At 37.7% G+C, this 8,844-nt stretch overlaps 1 protein-coding gene across 1 annotated transcript in view; it reads right to left on the reverse strand.

Moving 5' to 3' along the window:
• Window positions 1-8,035, reverse strand: part of LOC114660899 (SEC14-like protein 5) — a 94,665-nt gene extending 86,630 nt beyond the window's left edge. The window contains exons 1-2 of the mRNA XM_051933615.1: window positions 7,463-8,035; window positions 3,211-3,303 (exon numbers count right to left, since the gene is read on the reverse strand). The gene's annotated coding sequence lies outside the window, so the exon portion shown is untranslated. The remainder of the gene's footprint in view (window positions 1-3,210; window positions 3,304-7,462) is intronic.
• Between the last annotated feature and the right edge of the window lie 809 nt (window positions 8,036-8,844).

Consider the following 8,844-nt stretch of genomic DNA (forward strand, 5'->3'; position numbering starts at 1 on the left):
GGAATAGGTTATTCTTAGCCAGTAATTGCAGTGGAAAATGTGGTTAACATCCACTCATGCATGGGGAAAAAAATACCGTTGAATACCGTGAAACCGGGATAATTTAGAAAAATACCGTGATATAGAATTTTTGGTCATACTGCCCACCCCTACCTATGGCCATCACCTAGTCCTGAATATCTAGCGAAATCCTTCTGCAAGGTACAAAATGTCAAAATGTGTAGACCACAGATCTTGGACAGACCACATTTATTCAAGAGGATTCAGTGCCCAGGTCCACTCAGCAAACATTGCAAAGGTAATTCAGCATTTGTGACAACAAACTATGCAAATAAAACAGTACCCACAAACTTGTAGTAAAATGCAACAAACATGCACAGGGTTTACCTAAAGAGGTGCATTATATTGAGTCTATAACAACAGCTTATAGTTTTGCCAACGGTGACAATCTGTTATTAACCTTAATAAAATTAAAGGCCAAAGTCAAAAAGAAACTAAAATACCAAAATATTAACCAGACACAAGGTTGAAGTAACAAGCAAATGTCTTCTAAATCTTGAAAAGAAAAAAAAAACTTCAACTGCAAATTTATTTTGTTTATATCCAAAAACTCTGAGGGACTATGACAGCATGCTGCCATCCTATATAGTCACTATCTGATGACATCACACATCACCAGTTCTAGGTGGACACAAGAGGGCAACAGCCATCATTACTATGTTGGGGTGAAAAAAGTGTTTTTTATAGTTTGTTGTTCTATAGGATGAGGAACTGAGATACTTGTCCAGGTTCTGTAGAATCCTAACCCCAAAGTGTTAAGAAGTTTCAGTAGTGTAATTGAGCTGTGCTTATTCAGGTTAAATCCTTACAAAGGTAGCAAATCAGGAGCTTGCCCTTTGTTAAAGTATTACAGCACAATCCTTTCAGGGTAATCAGTGCCTGGTAGGAACCATTTCACCCTTTTGTTTTGGGGTTGTGATGGGGTGACTGAGGGAAGACTTAGGAAGCTAATATGTCTTTCATAGACACTTTCATGGTAAAACAAATGCCAACAACAACAGACTCACAAAATGATGATAACCCTTGCCAAAAACAGAACACAAAATAGTAGTGCAGTAAACACAAAATATTAAAATAAAAAATACCAACAAGTCCAAAATGAAAACAAAATCACAAAATATGGCAAAAATTAAGTTTTACTAATTCAAATACCATAAAAATTGTAACAATTATTAACCTGCAGCATTTAAAGTCTCTTTTTCACAGTCTTTACAGTTTCTAAATAATTGCTCTGTAGTTAACAACAAAGAAGAAAAAAAAACGGGAATATACTGTACCAAAAAATGCAGTAAGTGTAGCATACGTTTTGCCACTTTAGGCACTCAACGTTCCAGTTAATAAACCTATTAAGCAACATTCAAGAACATGAGGCCTGGATCAAGTCTGAAAACATTTCTCTGACAACTCTGAAGAACATCAAGTAATGTTACTGCTTCACAGCTTGCAGATTGTGCACATATAAGAAATTGCTACATGATACAGTAAAAGGGCCTTGATGACAAAAAGGATGTTGTGGCAAAATCAAAAAATGACTTTGAAGAACAGATATTATGGCTGACTTATACATAATCTACACCAGTATTATTTTTATTATGAATGTTAACTTTTCAGCTTTAATAAGAATACTTACAAAGTCCAACCATCCATCCATTATCCAACCCGCTGAATCCAAACACAGGGTCACGGGGGTCTGCTGGAGCCAATCCCAGCTAACACAGGGCACAAGGCAGGAACCAATCCCGGGCAGGGTGCCAACCCACCGCAGGACACACACAAACACACCAACCACACACTAGGGCCAATTTAGACTAGCCAATCCACCTAACCAGCATGTCTTTGGACTGTGGGAGGAAACCCACACAGATATGGGGAGAACATGCAAACTCCACGCAGGGAGGATCCGGGAAGTGAACCCAGGTCCCAGGTCTCCCAACTGCGAGGCAGCAGCGCTACCACACCTGCGCCACCGTGCCGCCACTTACAAGGTCCCATTCTTAAAAATCAAGTCTTATAATTAAGACCAATTTATATTTATAGTCTAGAAATTATGGCACTATTACCTTTAGTAACAGCTTATATTGAAGGGTGAGATCATTTAGCACCACATGGTTAATAATTATGTGTTACTGAGCGGTGTGAGTTATGAGAGGTACTACACAGAAGCAAAAATCATTTTTACACCAACCTTAGAAAGTATTACTACTCATTAATCTAAGTTCACCAGGAATGCTGTGAAACACCTCATCTTGTATTTGGCAGTTGTGTCTAAAAATTCCATAATACTTATTAAGCACTGTACATGTTATAACTAGGTATACAGTGCTAAACTTATTTTGACATTATTTTATGCGACACTGCAATCAACTGAAAATTGCATAATCGAGATGCACTCATTGATAAACACTTAAGCTTTTTTTTATTCCCTTTACCTAATCAAGACAACAGATTGCATGTTATCTCACTTATGTTTTCTTCTAAGAAAAATGACATTCAGATTCAACATTGGGTTCAAGTTAACCAGTACTAATTCTTTCCTAACAATAAGTGGGCATTGCTTTGACTAAGAATTTTGAACAGAAATGCTCTCTCTTGTCAACACAACTACTATAAACTGTTTTGTATTTGCACACAAAAGTTTTATGCAGCATCTAAACTGAATAATCAGTGATTAAAAACCTATTTTAAACACCTTGTCAACAGCAGAAGCATTTATTTTACACAGTTCTGGTCTCCAGCCATTATCAGTCTATGACAGTTCAAATTTGAAATTAATGTGAAAGCAGAGCCTTGGCCATGAATTATCACCTGTAGTTGGTACATATACATTAACCAGAAACAGTTCAAATTCATATAGACATCCCATCACCATAATATACCACCAATCAGGTGCTTCTGCATTTATGATCATCTACTCTTCTTTTTTCTAAAGATTAACTTGTATGGTTAGGAAAGGCAGAATTTTCAAAGTATCGTTATAATAATCGGTAATCATAGTACCCGAAAGTGGCAATGGGTTTTATATTGATTAGCACATGTGAGTAACACTATACAACACTTTACAATTATTTTGAAAGAATGTAAAAGAAGACATGCAAAACCACTGCAGAAGTATAAAAACTGGTAAGCTGATATGCTTAGTCACTCACTCACCACACTTGATGAGACTTTGCTCTCCTGCATCTGCTTTCTTTTTTTCTTGGCAGATAATCTAAATGTTGAAGCTCTTAGGGATGGTAATTTGGTCTGCACAAGGAAAAACAAAGACATACAATATTAGGTAATGACAAACAACAATTTCAGCTGTAAACGTTTATTTTCCCTCATTTCAAGAGACCTTCTGACTTGCACCCTACTTTAAAGAAATAAATTGAACAGATTATAAGAGGAATCAAATACATGCATAGCAAGAATATTAACTAAAAATTATAAATCATAAAGATTGCATAAAATCAGTCAATATAAGGAAATGGAAAATGACCAAGAGGTCATAAATTAAATGATTTTTCATAGTTAAAAAAAAATGATGTTGAACCCTACTCAATAATAAAGGAGCACTACTTTTGTTTTTTGTGCCTGGTGTTTTCTCAGATATTAAACTATCAGAAAAATCATGTTGACATGAGCATGGAAAAAGTTTAGAAAATAATAAGAAGAAGAATTTTAGACAGCTCTGTTGCCATATGGCTCTCTCTGATGGGTAGATGCTGATTGATGATTTTCACGGTATCTTGAAACATACAATTCTCCTTGAAAAGTTGCTTTTTCTTGATTGAGTTGTTCTTTGCTATTATGTTTGGTTTCTTAAATAAAGTAGGATATAAAAATCATTTGCCATCAACTACCTTCTACTAGCTCCTCGTGGCATAATCCATGCTAATTTCCTACACAGCAAACACATGGATTAGGTTGTGTAGTCTTTGCTATGAAAAGCATGAAATTAATCACCACTAAGGGAAAATACCATAATTCAATTTTGATTCCTTTAAAACATAGACAGTACAGTCCCTACATAGATAACCTATGTTGGTTATCAGCTTGTACAGCAAATCAACTCAAGGCTCTGCACATGCAACACTCTAAAAATGGCTATTTATCCGTCCATCATCAAACCTACTTAATCCATCTCATGTTTGCTGGAGCTGATGCCTATTGTAATTGCAGTAGGCACAAGGCTGGAATCAACCATGGAGGAGATGACAGTTCCAAAATCTACCTTCTCACATAACCTTGTCCAACAACTAAGATGCCAATGATCCAAGGAATGCATTCAGAAATATGTCATATGGTGAATACTTATTGATTGCTTTAATAGACCTAATTAAGATCAGGGTGCCCCCTTTTTTATTTCAACATACTACACTAAAGAAGAAAAATGACCTAGCCTAAAACAGTCATCTTTATCCTTACTCTTTAACAAAAAAAGGGTCTGATGCAATTAAAACTCTCTTAAAATACTTTTTTCACCAATATGCATTTAAAAAGCAATTTTTGCCATTATCATCAGCTATCCCATGAAAATGGGACACGACGCATGTCAATAGATTGCTGACAAGACTGGCCTGTGTACAATAGAAAATGAGTCTTTGCAGAATTACTCTGGGCAACAGAGTGCTTAGTTCTTTGCTTTCACTATCATTTTTGTGCCATTTAGCCCCAATCTGACACATTTTGATGCTTCTTAATGTCAAAGTTCAGCATTTATTTAAAAGGTTTCCTCTCCCTTTCTTAGCTGCTTTCCTCACCAGAACTGACAGAAGATTTGTTTAGGACTCCAGTGTTTGACATGCAAACAGCCTGGGCAACTTAACAAAGCTGATGATTATAGGCTCAATCCTTGTGGTACTTGCATTCAAAATGATGCAAACATTTGTGTGCCATACATATTATAAATACTGTATATTTGACAGCTTTGTCCAAAGTGAGATACAAGTTTGGCATACAGTTCATGTTTACATACAGTATTTTGCTTACAGCTGCAGCGCAGGCAGAATAAGTGACTTGCTTGGGACCACAATGTGGCACAAATAGTGGAAAATGAACAAGTAGCCATGAAATTTAAGGCCAGGTACTTTAGCCACCACATTATCCACCTCTAATTATTGTGACGGATCTTCCTCAAAATTCACGTTGAGTGGTTATTTTCATGAACACATAAACACAATGGAGTCCATTAGTTTGGTTTTAACTCATAATGTCACAATCAACCAAAAGACAAATTCAATTATCCAAAAGCTACTGATTCCAGACGACAGATTATTTAATCAGTATCAATTTAGTTGGCCAGGTGATTTACCAAGGATGCAAAATTATTCCAGATTTCACAGGAACCTAGTATGATTGAGTGAGTTGGAGCAGTAGGAACCCAATGAAAGACACCACAAACTACTTGACAAAATCCTGAAGGTGCAGTCTCATTTACATTTTCTTTTTTTAATGCTTTATTTTCGAAAACCCGGTCATTATAATGGCATTATACTCAAATATTTACTTTGAAATAACTACAAAATCAAAAACGAAGTTACAAAACAAAAAACAAAGCAAAATGATATTCAACAACCACCCAAAAGAAAGAGTAAAATAAGACATAGGCAAAAAGGAAAAAAATTAAAATAATACAACAATTACTAATATAATCAAGTCAACCACTCGCCCAGCATGCTTATTCTAAAATAATGTTAATAAATTCTTGTCATGTTTTAAAAAAAAACGTTTTGACATATCCTCTGAGAGAGAACTTTATTTCTTTCTAATTTGACATAATATAGAATATCACTTAATATCACTTATAGAAGGTGAGTTGGGATTATTCCAGTTGATCAAGATATGTCTGCATGTGTATTGTGGTACAGGGCTAGGCTACAGGTATTACTATTGATTTACAGTATGTCTATGCACTTTAATGCCATCCAGGATTACACCAAAGACTGCTGTTAATGGTTTAGGTGTGATTCTAACATTGAAGCTGTTTGAGAACTTTTCTCCAGAATGATATTAATTTAGTGCATTCCCAAAACATGGAACCTAGTGATGCAGGATCTAGATGGCAGCGCTCGCAGCTTGGTTCTTGCCCTGGGTACATTTTGGTAATTGTAAACAAGATAAATGTAATTGATGAAAGACCTTTCGTTGAATTATGGAATACTTAGAATGCAATCTAGATCTGCATGCACTATGTATGACTCTGTTCCACTCCTTTTCTGCAATTCCAATTGAAAGGTCTTTTTCTCAACAATAGGATTGTTGAAAGGTAGATTCTGTAAAATATTTTTATAAATTTTGAAATGCTCTCTTTCTTCATCAGAACTAACCAATATGGTCCTCTGTAACTATTATTGGTGTGACATGTAGAAAGTCGAGTAGATTTCTTTACCAACTCCTTATGTCATTTACTTCTATTTCAATCCTGCTTTTGTTTCTGCTTCTTCTTTTATTGTGTTTTCTGCCAAGTACCTATGAACATGTTCAGTCTCACAAAATACATTTAGTATAAATCAACTGGTCACATTCAGAAAATCAAAACAAAAACATAAGTAGTGAACATGTATTTCTGTAATTCTGTTGTGTTTCAGGATGTGAGGAGGTTCAAGAAACGTTTTTATCGTGTACGATTAATTACTATGAAAATCAAAATATGATTAGTGTAATATGTGTTTATGATGCACACTGAGACCATATTGTAAGATATTTGGAATTATCTTACAATGTGAAGAAGACTATAAGCCTACATAGGTAAGACTTTTTTAGTTAAAGAAGTTATACTGAGAGCTTTTCTGCAACTACCCCCTCTACAAATGCAAGGTAATTTTCACACTTTTTGGTGAATGTCATTTGCTTTAAACATGCAGGTGTTGGCACCTGGCACACCAATCTAGGTCATGCCATGGGGCACTAAGTGCACTGTATGGAAGCTGTAGCTTATTTTACTGAGCACCTTCTTCTAAAGGATAAAGTTTCCAGCAGCAGCTTTGATATTTTTAGCTGCAGACTTTGATGTGGAATTGAAAACCAGGAAGGCATCGAGCTATTCAAAGGCGGAACATACAGTACACGCCTGGAAGCCACACTAGCCCTTTACAGTAAACTAAAAAAATACTCAAACACACCCATAACGTGAATAAGGTAAGAAATAAAGTTGAAGGGAAGCACCTTTCACCTTGCGAAACTGGGATAAGGGTTGGCACAATCGCGCTCTGCTGCTTAATGTTTCGTGTAGCTGTAATACTGTGAAAGCCATCGCTTCCCTGAACACCTGCACGGTGACAATGAGCCATTCGCTTTAGCGAAGCAGCTCTCTGTTGTTTTTAATTTCCTCAAGTAGGATTTCATGTTACATAAAGCCACAGCTCACTGGCCTGTCCTGCAGCTAAAATATTTATAGGAAAAGTATCAAAGCATGGCTTACCTGATACCGCGGAACATTCTCATGTCGATTTCATTTTAAATCATTAAACATATAGCTTTTTCATAAACGAACAAGTCACGTTTTCATCTGCACACAGTGAAGGTATCGAGCAAGCGTCCTTAACGATTAGATATGTTCACATTAATGCATTAAAAGCAAAACCTGAATTAAAAAAGTCCAGCTTAAATATTTTAAATAATAGCAAAAAAAAAACACTGGATCGTGATTCACTCCGAGTGCTGCCGAAACAGATGCTCGGTGGCTCCCATGCTTCCGACACTTCACCTGGTCCTGCACGACCTTGGCATCGTAAAGAAGCCGGCTCCTGGCGTGAGACGCTCCGGGATGCCGTGTGGCTCAGCGTCGACTAGCAGGAGTGGCGGATGGGGAGATAAAAAAAAAATAGAAACAATCCTTCTAGAACCGGGCAGGCAACATACAGCGCGCCCTGCAATTGTATGTTGCCGGCTGTTTTACACCTCGCAGCATTTCTTGCCAATTGTGCGCTTTTTTTTTCCAGCTCGTGCGTACACGGTGCGTGTGTCCGCTTGTCAGCGGCTGTCTAACTGTGACGTCAGCAGCCAGCTCGCGGCGCGGAGCAATGCCTTGCACCACCTGGCGGTGGCTCACTTGACGGGAAGGCACAGGAGTATCGAAAGAAAAGACAGCGATTGGGGTGGCTTACCTGAAGATTTTATTCATTTGACGTTCCACTCAAGTATCTATTGATCAGCCCGTGCGTGGGAATTATCTTAGCCCGTTGTCATCGAGCTGACGGCCGTGCGAAGGCGGTAGCACTACGGCGTAGGCGAATGAAGAATTTTAATGAGCATACGTTTCAGTCGTGCGATATACAGATAACATCTGACTCCTTCGAAGTATCCTGTCCACTGTTTTCTTGTTGTACACTGGGACACCAGAAAAGTGCCACATCCACGGTTTTATTGTTTCGCGCTAAAACAGGATTACATATTATGATCTCCGCGGTCATGGCAAATAACGATGAACACATATTTAACATTACCAGAAGAAAGCAGTAACATCCATCCTTTATCAAAGCCACATAATTCAGTTCAAGATTGTGGGGGTCGGGGCTGACAGCACCTGCCCTTGACAGGGCGCCAATCCGTCAGTGGAGGCACTCGCACTGCGCCAGCACAGTCACCAATTTAAACATCATTGGAATGTAGAAGGAAAATCTGGAATACCCGGAAAAACATGTAGAGACACGGAGAAGGTGTAGACTCCACACAGACAATGCCAGGGCCTAACACTATGAAGAAAACGCTCACAAAAGGGCTCTGAAAAGTCAGGTCGCCAAGTACACATATGTTCTTTGACTCTGAGACGATATCAGCAAGGATCAAACTCGAATTCCACGC

Source organism: Erpetoichthys calabaricus, chromosome 11 (genome assembly GCF_900747795.2).
Source record: "Erpetoichthys calabaricus chromosome 11, fErpCal1.3, whole genome shotgun sequence".
NCBI classification, from domain to species: domain Eukaryota; kingdom Metazoa; phylum Chordata; class Cladistia; order Polypteriformes; family Polypteridae; genus Erpetoichthys; species Erpetoichthys calabaricus.